General features: G+C 39.1%; 1 long non-coding RNA gene and 1 other non-coding gene across 2 annotated transcripts; one reads left to right on the top strand and one right to left on the bottom strand.

Moving 5' to 3' along the window:
- The first annotated feature begins 1,104 nt into the window (after positions 1-1,104).
- On the top strand, positions 1,105-2,419 carry LOC110756289 (uncharacterized). Its single transcript, XR_015833400.1, has 3 exons — positions 1,105-1,457; positions 1,871-2,067; positions 2,149-2,419. It is a non-coding gene; the product is annotated as an uncharacterized LOC110756289 (long non-coding RNA).
- A 6,324-nt stretch (positions 2,420-8,743) lies between these two features.
- LOC148296935 (small nucleolar RNA R71) lies at positions 8,744-8,850 on the bottom strand. Its single transcript, XR_015834232.1, has one exon. It is a non-coding gene; the product is annotated as a small nucleolar RNA R71 (small nucleolar RNA).
- Positions 8,851-12,079: the final 3,229 nt, after the last annotated feature.

The raw sequence follows: 12,079 nt of genomic DNA on the forward strand, positions 1-12,079 counted from the left end.
ATCCTAAACGCGATCTCTCGCGTCCCCATCGGAAGGTGTATAGAGCTCTTGCTCTGGTGCTTGCACCACCACCCTCCACTCTCTTGATTCTATGGGCTTTGGGTTTCCATTTCTCTTGGTCTTGCTTTGATTGGTTGCCCCACTCTCTGTGGGGCATAGGCGGGTTCAAGCCCGGTGGAGTTGTTGATTCTTGAATGGATGTCTTGGAGCTGATACGGCTATGTGGTTCAGGGAGCTTCTGGTCTTGGTGGCAGATTTGTGGGTCTTTTGTGTGCAGCTATGCTGTTTTGTGCGGTGGTGATGTCTCCTCTCACGGCGGCCTTTGTGTGCTTAGGCTAGGGTTTGCCAAAATCCTAGCTTTGAGTGTGAATTGGGCTATATGCTTATTGTTGGGCTCTAATAGTATTTGGGGTGGGCCACTGGACTATGTGTGTTGTTTTATTTTAAGTTATTTTGTTACTGTACTGGGTATGAGAACTTTGTTCTAGACTTGGTTTGAGTTTAGCTGTTCTTTCTTGGTTGTGTTAAGGTTCTGTTGGTTTGTGCTTTGTACACCTGCCTATTTGGCGTTTTAATGAAATGAGATATGATTTCGACAAAAAAAAAAAATGAAGTGAGTAAATTGTAGATTTTCCACAAGTTTGAATATCTTATTGTAAATGTCCTTTAAAATAAGTATGAACTTAAAAATCACCTCATAATTTGCGGGATGATTTGTAGTTTGTCCTAATATTTATTAACTGAGATTTGAGGAAAATGGAGAGAAAAGAAGGATCGGGATGCGTCCGTTTCCCTCGATTGACTGACTTAGTACGAGACAAACCTCGGCCGCACAAGTAAGACACACCTTTTTCCTGTAAATTTTGTTAAACTTCTTGTACTTTTTGGAAGCTCTCTGTTCATTAGGAAATTATTAAATAATGAGCATAGTGCTACACCTAGGGGTGGGCATCAATCCGGCCAATCCGATTACACCGGCCGAACCGATTATATTGGTTTGGTTTGGTTTGGTTTTGACCAAAGAAAAAGTCAACAGTTTGAAAAACCGATCCGAACCGGGTTGGTTTGGTTCGGCTGCGGTTTGAGTATTTTTCAAACTGTCCTAAACCAAACCGAACCGATATAAGTCCATTTAATATTAATTTTATTTAATATACATGTGTCAAACAACAATTGGTTAGTAAAAAGGCATATTGTGTACCCTTTCACACCTAATTGGACCCCAAAACATAACAAAATCAAGAAAACCCTCCACTACACTTTCGAAACCTCTCTCTTCTCTTCTCTACAACTAAAACTCAAAAACCTAATCTGAAAAAAAAACCCAAAGAGCAGCCGCCAAATCTCAGCACCTCCAAGTGACTCACTACTCTCATCTCATCGCATCATTCATCTCCATCTTCATCGCATTTGGCAGACAATGTCATCACCTTTGGCCTCTTCATCGTCTCCCCAGTGTAACCTCTCTCTCTCTCTCTCTCTCTGTATACTTGATGGTTTTATAAATATGTCTTCATTTCATCTTCATGGGCCATGTCTCACAATAGAATATGTTTGATTGTTCAGAATGGGAATAAAATATATAAATCATTCTTAAAATATATGTTTGATTGTTCGATGTGGTTTGCAAATTGTATGATGTGTGGGATTTGCTGGAAGTTAAAAGAAAAGATGGGTATTTGATTAATATATATATATATATATATATATATATATATATATATATATATATATTCTATAGGTGTTGCTTCTAATAATTCATCAATTTTCCATCAGCTTTCTATACGGTGCAAAATATTATTCTTAATTATGGTATTTGATTAATATATATTTGATTAAAAGAAAATATGTGATTGTGGTTTTTATATAGGTGTTGCTTCTCTACAGTTGCCTCTGAATCTACATTTAGCACGGGAGGGAGAACAATTAACTCGTTTCGTAGTTCGTTGAGTCCTACTATGGTTGAGGCTTTGATTTGTACACTGAATTGGTTGAAGTCCACTTCAATATCTTTAGAAGTTGAGCCTACCATTGAAGAGATGGAGTTCTATGAAATAATTGAGTCAGGTAATAACATCTCTTTTAATTGTTTATAACTTGTGTGTTTATTATGTTGAAACTAAATTTGTGATTGTGTTTCTTATGTAGAAATGAAGAAATCAAATGCTATGGGGCCTTTACATGTTTCTTGTGATTGAGAAAGGAAATGAAGACATGCTACGTATTGTTTTTTGTTTTTTGAAAATTCTAGTTTGATTTGTATTAATTAGTTGGATATTGAAGTTTATTTCTATTTGTTAGCAAATGTGGGATTGTATGCATGTTGAACTTTGTTTTACTGGAAATTTGCTTAACTTTCCATGTTTGATGTATTGGATTTTTGGATGATTTGATGATAATTTTGATAATTGTAGCTGGATTAGTTTATGTTTTAGGATGTTTGTTAACAGGTTCTTTGTTATTGTAACATGTTTTGTTTTATGTCTAAACCGGCCGAACCAAACCGCACCAAACCGATTATGAATGGTTTGGTTTGGTTTGGTTTTCATTTTGATTGTAACTAAAACCGAGCCGAATCAAACCGTCATATTGTAATTGGTTCGGCCGTGGTTTTGAGGTGAAACCGATCCAATCCGGACCGTGCCCACCCCTAGCTACACCCAGTCAGGTCATGTTTAAAAACTAAAAAGGTTTTTTTATGCTACAAAAATGTCATTTGCTTGAAAGGGATTGGGATTGAAGAAATTGCTTGGCCATTCCTTTGGATTGATAGACTACTTCTCGTCCATTTATTGTGAAATGGTATAAAGAAGTGAGCAAAATGTCGCAGTCATCACATAGCTATATTATACAAAGTAATGTAATAACTAGTGAGGAGATGGAGGAGTGGGGAAAGGTGAAACTTAATACATATTTATACAATTGGGTTGGCCCAAAAATAGATTTAGAAATAGGCCCCCGTGAATTTAACTGATGATTAAAAAATGTTTTACAAATAGCATTGATTAACATTGTTAATGAGTGACAGGTTTTAATAATAATATAATTCCCTAATGCATCAACTTGGTGGTTGACACTTGATGTGGATTTGATGAAAAAATAGTGATGTTATTTGTGCATATTTACTGAACACATTATTGATCACCTCTCCCATATATATTGGTGGGGCTCATTTCTATTAGAGAGTTGGTCAGTAAATGTGGTACAAATAAATCACTTAAAAAAAAGTGATGGATTTTGTTGGAGCTAATCTAAACAGATAAAGATAGATACAACTTACAGGTGATGTGGACGATCTAGGGATCGATTGAGTGCCTGACGCAGGTTCCTCCCTTCCTGGGATGCCGATCCTGAATCGAGAAAAGCTGAGGCTCGTGAGGTTTAGGGCACCGGTGTGGTATTAGCCAAAGACCCTCCGATGCCGAAGTAAGTTTCTTTTTAAGAGCTTTTCTACTGACAATGTATTTAGCATAAAAGTCAAGCTGAAAGTCTTACCCCTTGTCTGTAGTGAAGGGGCTTATTTATAGAGGGCATTTAGTGTGCTCTTAGTACTTAGTTTCGATGTGGGACTCGTGGGAGGGTCTTCTGAGGTCGGCACGAGTCTCTGGATATTTAAGCGGGGCCTTCAAGGTTTGTTCCGTAGAATCGTCAATGCATGCCGATTGTAGGCTTTGCATGTCTATCGGTAGCTGATACCGATTGTTTGCTCAGCGAGGCGATTGGGAGAGCTTACCATTCCACGTGTCACAATATGAGTGGAGGGTCAGATATGGTACAAACAGATTTTAAGAGGTAACACATTTTTTAGGTAACCTTTTGGGTCTATATAATTCCTGGAGTTTCATTTTGGAAGGGTTCTCCCCTAGAAGACAAATAATATTCCTTTAAACCACTATAATGTCATGGCTGCAGCAGATATCCGCTATCAATGGCTGTTGAGAGTATTTGTCCCACCTTGAAAGGTTAAGGGACCTAGCGTGGGTTTATAAGGAATTGGGCTACTCCCCCCATTGCCAATTGGTTTTGGGGTAGAACCTCAACTTCCTTCATGGTATCAGAGCAAAGCTTCACGTATTGGACCCAACGGCCACACGTGCTCCCACACCACCCAATATGTGTTGTCCATGTGTTAGGCTTGAAAGTTCGCCACACGGGCGGGGGCGTGTTGAGAGTATTTGTCCCGTCTTGAAAAGTTAAAGGACCTAGTTTGGATTTATAAGGAGTTGGCTGCTCCCCCCATTGCCAATTGGTTTTGGGGTGGAACCTCAACTTCCTTCACAATCCTTAGTATTACATGAGCGTGATTCCTTTATTTATGTCACGTTCAACATTCTACTAATCAATCTTGCCCAACAAGTGCATGCTCCTGCTTTCACTCATGCCATTCTTGCTTTTATAGTTCCCATTCTCCTCACCTTTGTTCAGATTAAATTCCAAGGAACGTCTTCTCCTTTTTGAAACGCATTGTACCACCACCATGGTTGCCATAGCCAGCTTACTTGCATACAACTTGGCTGTTGGGGCCAGGCTAAGGTTCCCTACTCACTATCCTACCTATTATCGCTTTGCCCTAGGGTTCTCTGGTTTGCTCTCAGTTGCTTTGCTGCTCTCCCTTCTGCTTCCCGATTCTTGGTACCATGTCCCCTACATGGTGTTCTTCATGTATCTGATGAGCGAGGGCTTTGCATGGGTTATAATGATAGGTCGATTGGCTTACCAGCAAGCCGTTCATGGATTTCTTTGTGTGTTATTCTACTTATTCGCGCATCACTGTCGGGTGACAAGGGCTTGCCAATTGCCCCTCACATTTGTATGATAATGGCATGCTTGAAATCTGACTTTCACAATATTTTCAATTTGCTTAAAAACCCTGGAGCTCGTAGCTAAGGATGGGAACGATGAGGGTTCCAGATAGCTTGAGTTGATGCATGGATCGTGCATATACTATATGTATATATGTATGTAAGTGTGTGTGTGTATAATATTGTATTTTTGTATTCTAAGTTGTCTTCCCTCATACCATATGGGTCATTTGGTACGGCAGACTATAATGGACTGGACTAAATCTTGGGACTGTCTTGGATTAGCTCGGATTGGACTAAGCTAGATTAAGTACTGACCTAAGTTTGATGTTGTGTCGAACTAAGAAGTTGAATTATAAAAATAGTGAAGACCTATGTTTGGTGCTCTGTCGGACTAAAAAATAATTATTTTAATATTTAAATTTAATTAGAGATTTTAAAAATAATTAATTAATTATACAAGCCAACTCGTATGAATTGAAAAAAAATAGCCCAACCCCTGCCACCTTTCTCTCTCTTTTTTAGTTCTTTTTCCTAGTATTTTATTCTTATTTTCCTTCTTGCTCTCTCTTTTATTTATTCTTCTCTCTCTCTCTCTCTCTCTCTCGTTTTCTTCTTCTTTAACTAAGCTGCTAAAACATCATCAGCAAGTAAGGAAGCTACCAAATATAAATAGGAGCATCATTATACGCAAACCCAGATTTCTTCTTCTTTTCTTTTCTTCCTCTTTCTTTCCTTTTTTCTTATCTCTGTTTCTAGTTTGATTATTATTATTATTGTTATTTTGGTTTTGCTACGAATTGGACTAAGATGGAGAAGAGCGATGGTTCTGGGTTCTACTAGTGCCAGGATGGCGAAGAGAGATGGTTCTGCAAGTGGCTTGGGCTTCTTGGTGTTGGATTTTTGCGTGGCTTGAGAGTGGTGGTGATGGGGGAGAAGAAATTCGGGAGGGAGTGGGGGCATGGGCACTGGATTTTGCTAGTCCAACGACTGGGTTTGTGGTGGTGGGGTTTTGATACAAGCCATAAGGAAATCCAGCCAAACCCGCCTGTTCAAAATAGCGAGCGTGCTATTTTGCGAACCCAATTTTGGGCTCATGTTCGGTTTATTTTTACACATGATTTTTCATGTTATTCACCCACTATTTTGAGTTAGTTCTTGACATTTTATAGCTTTTTACTTCTTTTTTGTGTTTTAATAGGTTTTACTTTGGTTTGTATGAAAATGAGCTAAAAGTGCATTATTTGATATAAATTCTGTTTTTGTTCATTTTCGTAGGTCAACTTCGTGGCCTTGGATCAGCATGTTCCGGTCCTTGGATGAGGTGATGATCTTCATAAGACTTGTTCCAATGGATGTTGACTACAACATATCCAAATTTGAGCTCCATTGGATAAGTATTGCCTATCCAACCAATCCAGCATGTTACCACAGCTCTGGAAATCCGAGTTGGCCAGTTTTCACCTCCACTTAGTGTGATCTTACTTCTACTTGTTACCATGCCTTTCGTAACAATATTTTACTTTAGTTAAGTGGAATTTTCTGAGAGTATATTTGTGAGGACAAAACTTCATCATGAGAGGAGACAAGAAAACAAAGGCAAAAGTGTGCCATGATGAAAAGGAGGAGAGAGAGGAGCATAGAGAGGAATCAATTGACTTTGGGGCAGCAGCTAGGCAACGGATCATTCATTCAGTTTTTATTACAATTTGCAGAGACTTTCTAAAAGCTGGGAGCTAGAGAGCTAGAGGAGGAAGACAAAGTCATCCAAGCAAGAAGTGGAAGAGATTTCCACCATTGAAGACCTTGAGCTTCCACCTTCACAAAAGCTGTAACTTCTTTCTAGTTTTATTTCGAATTTGTGTTTGAAATGATTATGAGGAACTAAACTCCATAGCTAGGGCTTAGGTTGAAGCCCTAAACATGAATACCTTATTGTTTTGATGCTTGAGTGTATGAATTTCTAGATATTGTTGATGAATTCCAATTCACCAAATTAATCTATCCTTGATGTATGTTCTTCTTTGATTGATCACCTTTGAAAGCATGCTTCTTGAGATTGTTGGGATTATGTGTATCCTCATGTTATCCTAAGCAATAAATGGATGAAGTAAGAATCATCCATGTGAATTGGTTTCTTGAATACCTAATGTAAACATCATGCTATTAGGATTCTTGTGATGTTCATATTCTCTTTGAACTTAATGGGTTCTCCTTGTAATTGAATCGAAGTACGAACCATACCTAGGTTCGGTTATGAGGAGGGCACAAGTATTGTAGCACGAACCATGCACTTTACGTATATTAGAGAGAATCAATGCGTCTTGAGCCACGACCCATGGTCTTGATTGCGAACATCTTCATCAACACGTTTAGAGTTCATCACTTGAGTATTCATGAACTTGGGTAGAATTGTTTAGGGTGGATTCCGAAACCCTAGTGTTTGTTACATTTTGATTTCACATCTTGATAATTCATCTCTTCCATTCTCATTTAAATTCGAAGTCCATTTACTTACATGCAATAGAAATAGATCACTTGAACCAAATCAAAACCCCCCCCCCCCCCCCAATGTGTGTGTGAGTTGCGTGTTTGACACGTTACGTGTCTTTGTTACTGAATTTTATTTCTTTCTGTAATTATTTTGGACTTTTGGTCCGCGTTGTGTTCTTCCATTTTCTGTGCTGAATCCAACCGTATAAAGAACGTGAATTTTGAACGTACGGTTGGAAAGTTATAGGCAAAACACTGGACAGAGGTCGAAACTGAAAAACAGAGAAAACGAATCTGCCCAAAAACGACCGGTCGCTTTTACCTGACGACCGGTCGCTTTTCAAGTCAAATTTTGAGTTTCGAATCTGCCCAAAAACGACCGGTCGCTTTTACCTGACGACCGGTCGCTTTAGCACTGTTCATAGGTGATAAATGGGTGATAAAAGGGTGATAGAAAATGCTGTTTGTGTTTTTGTTTAGTTTTCTTGTGTTGTTTCATTTCTTTTACACTTCTTTACTCATTTTTAGTTTCCATTTTGCATTTGTGCATTTGTGGTGTGTCAATTAAGTGTTCTTTACGTACTCAAATTAGAACTTATAGGAAGCCGACAAGTTCTTCGTGGGATCGACCCCGTACTTACATAATCTATACTTCAATAGATTCGTGCACTTGCGGGTATTTTTAATTGGTTGTTTGCACATTAATTTGTGTCCTCTTAGGAATGCAACAATTTTTGGCGCCGTTGCCGGGGAACTGGCACGGTTGCTTATATGTTTTGTTTGAGTATATTTAGAGTACTTAATTTTATTTTCATTTTTTTTCTTTGTTTGTCATTTCATTTTATTTGAGTTTGTTTTTGTTTTCTTCTTATTGCAGGAACATTTTGCTTATGTCCCTTCTGAATTTGGATATTTCATTAGATTGCACTGTAGAAGATATCCAAGCTCAAGCTTTGAGAGAAAGGAACATCCAACTAGCTGTGTCTACTCCATTGCCTTTTTCACTCTCGCCATTTTCATCATCACCAAGCTCACCAAAAGTCGAGTCACCTCCACCTTCACCAATGGCGGCAGCAGCTGCAAATGCGGAACTTACTATGCAAGAATACTCTTCACCGCCAACAACTGGACAACCATCTTGCATAGTATATCCGGCAAGCACTTTGGAAAACTTTGAGTTGAGATCGGGCATGATACATATATTGCCTAAGTTCTTGGGAAATCCTGGAGAAAATCCTAATGCACATATCCTAGACTTCGAGGAAGTGTGTTCCACAATAAAGATCGAAGGCATGAGTAGTGATGAGATAAGAATGAGACTTTTCTCATTTAGTTTAAAGGATACAGCAAAGGAATGGCTTCACTATCTACCTCCAAATTCCATCACAACATGGACGGATCTTGCTTCAAAGTTCTTGCAACATTTTTTCCCAGCACAAAGGACAAATGAACTCCGAAGTCAGATTACAGGAATTCTGCAAAGGCCGGGAGAAAGCTTCCAGGATTATTGGGACCGTTTCAAGAAGCTTCTAATCACTTGTCCGCATCATAACATACAAGCTTGGCTTCTAATGCAACACTTCTATGAAGGACTTTTTGAAGCGGACCAAAATAATGTGAATGCAGCTGCAGGAGGAACTATAATGACCAAGACTCCAACAGAATTGCGAGCAATATTTGATCTTGTTGCTGCAAATGCTCGCCAATATAATTCAAGGCAAAGACCAGTCAGAAAAGGGGAATCCTATGATGTAAGTACCCTTTCTAGTATGGAAGCTCATATTGCAAACCTAACCAACATGGTGAAGAAATTGGCACCGGGATCATCCAAGGTTTGTGCATTTTGCTCCACAATTGGTCATGACACTGAAGATTGTCCCTTGGCACATGAGGAAGCAAATGCAGTGGGCTCATTTCAGAGAAATCAGTGGCCTAAGAATGATCCTTTCTCACAAACATACAATCCGGGGTGGAGAAATCATCCAAATTTCAGGTGGAGTGACAATTCGAATGTTCAACAAGGGCCAACTCAACCATCTCAAGGGCCAACTCACCCACCTCAAGGTCAACAACATACTCGCCCACCTCATGGTCAAATGCACTACTACAATCCACCACAACCACCACCTCAACCACAATCTACAGGAAAATCTTTGGAAGAACTTGTTGCTTCCATGGCTAGAAACACAGATAGTTTCATCACTGAGACAAAAAGCTACATGCAGAGGAATGACACCCACATGCAGAAAACGGATAAGGCCATTGCTAATCTAGAAAATCAAGTGGGACAAATTGCTCAAGCTTTGAGTCAAAGGGAACCTGGTATGATGCCTAGCCAACCAGAGATTAATCCAACTGGGCGTGAGCATGTTCAAGCAGTTACCTTGAGAACTGGTAAGGTAATTGGTGAAATAAATGGTTCTAAAGATTTGATTCACAATGTTGATGACATGCAGGTTGAACAAGTGGCTGAGCCTAAAGAAAAGGATGAAAGCAACAAAGAGAGAGATAAGCAAGCAGCTTCTTCATCCGAGTGGATCCCAAAGCATGAACTTGCAAGAAGGGCAAGAAAGGAGAAGGTAAGTCGTGAACCTACTGACGAAGAAATCTTACGTGCTCCTTTTCCTCACAGGCTTATGAGTTCTAAAAAAATTCAACAAGCCAAGGAAATATTGGAAACCTTCAGAAAAGTGCAAGTCAATATTCCTCTCCTGGATGCAATCAAGCAAATTCCGAGTTATGCAAAGTTCTTGAAGGACCTTTGTACCAACAAGAGGAGATTCCAAGATCATGAAACGGTTGCACTAACGGAAGAAGCTTCTACTGTTTTGCAAAGGAAGCTCCCTCCCAAATTAAAAGATCCAGGAAGTTTTACAATTCCTTGCATTATTGGAGATAAATTGTTTGACAAAGCTTTACTTGATTTAGGTGCTTCAATTAATCTGATGCCTTATTCTGTTTTTGAAGCCCTTAACTTAGGTGATCTTAAACCAACTTCTGTCAGCATTCAATTGGCGGACCGATCAGTGAGATATCCAAGAGGAATTTTGGAAGATGTACTTGTGAAAGTAAATGATCTCATTTTACCAGCTGACTTTTTGGTGCTAGAAATGGAAGAAGCTCCTATTCCGGGTGCGGATCTTCCATTGATTCTTGGCCGCCCTTTCATGGCCACTGCAGATACTGTGATCAATGTTCGACAAGGAACATTGACAATGACAGTTCAAGGGGAAACAATAAAGTTCAAAGTATATGATGCCTTCAAACTCCCCAATGATGAACATGAATGTTTTCGTATTGATACATTGTGTCATATTGTGCAAAATACATTTAATAGTACTCATGGTACAGATTCATTAGAAAAGGTGTTGACACAAAATCCTCAAGTTGCTGAAATTGTTGATAATGAGTTACTTGAGGCTGTGAAATTCCTTGATGCATGTCCAGCCATACCACGTAAGTACACTCCAAATTTTATACCTTTGCCAGTCAATACTGAAAAGCTTGTTCCTTCTCTTGACAGGGCACCCGAGTTAGAGCTCAAACCATTGCCATCCCACTTGAAGTATGTTTATTTAGGTAAAACAGAGACATTGCCCGTGATTATTGCTAGCAATCTCAATGTGGAAAATGAACAGAAGTTGATGCAAGTGTTAAGAGAACACAAGAGAGCAATTGGTTGGAGTATTGCGGACATCAAGGGCATAAGCCCAACAAGATGCATGCATAGAATTTTATTGGAAATTGATTCCAAACCCACAAAGGATGCTCAACGCAGGTTAAACCCAATCATGACAGAGGTAGTCCGAAAAGAAATTCTGAAGCTATTGGATGTGGGTATAATTTATCCTATTTCCGATAGCAAGTGGGTAAGCCCGGTCCAAGTGGTTCCTAAAAAGTCAGGAATAACTGTTGTAAGAAATGAGGAAAATGAACTTATTCCTTCTCGTGTCAAAACGGGATGGCGTGTTTGTATTGATTATAGAAAATTAAATACCGCCACCCGAAAAGATCATTTTCCATTACCATTTATTGACCAAATGCTTGAACGTCTTGCAGGTCACAGTTACTACTGCTTCTTGGATGGCTATTCAGGATACAACCAAATTGCCATCGCTCCTGAAGACCAACACAAGACGATGAAGTGCTCCACTTCATTGATGTACCTGCTGGGATGCAACACTGAGTTGGGAAGGTAAGTCCCTAAAAAAAAAAAAAAAAAAAAAAAAAAACGACCGGTCGTTCTTCCATCGCGACCAGTCGCTCTGCGCGAATTGCTGAAGATTTGATTCTGTATAAAAACGACCGGTCGCTTTTGCCTTGCGACCAGTCGCTCATTTGGTGTTTTAAAAAAAAATAAATAAATAAATAAAAATTGAATCTGTGAAGAAACGACCGGTCGCTTTTCACAACGACCGGTCGCTTTTCACAACGACCGGTCGCTCTTCGCGCAATTCTCTTATTTTGAATCTGTTTCAGAACGACCGGTCGCTCGTTGCGTTTTTTTTATTTTATTTTATTTTTCTACAACCGCCTCTGTTTTTCTTCTTTTCCCTCTTGTCTCTTCTCACATTTTTCCCTCAAGTATTTCATCAATTCTTGAGAGATTTGCAGTTAGGGTTCCAAGCCATCCAAGGTAAAGTTTCGTTTCATTTTTTTCTTGTTCTTCCTCTTTGATTTTCTAACTCTAATTGTTTTTCTTATTTTTTTTTTTCTTGTTTCTAACTTGTTTTTCTTTTGAATTGTGGCATATTTGTGCATAATTGTGGTTAATTTTTTTGGGT

Source organism: Prunus avium, chromosome 2 (genome assembly GCF_965620075.1).
Source record: "Prunus avium chromosome 2, drPruAviu1.hap1.1, whole genome shotgun sequence".
In the NCBI taxonomy this organism is placed as follows: Eukaryota; Viridiplantae; Streptophyta; class Magnoliopsida; order Rosales; family Rosaceae; genus Prunus; species Prunus avium.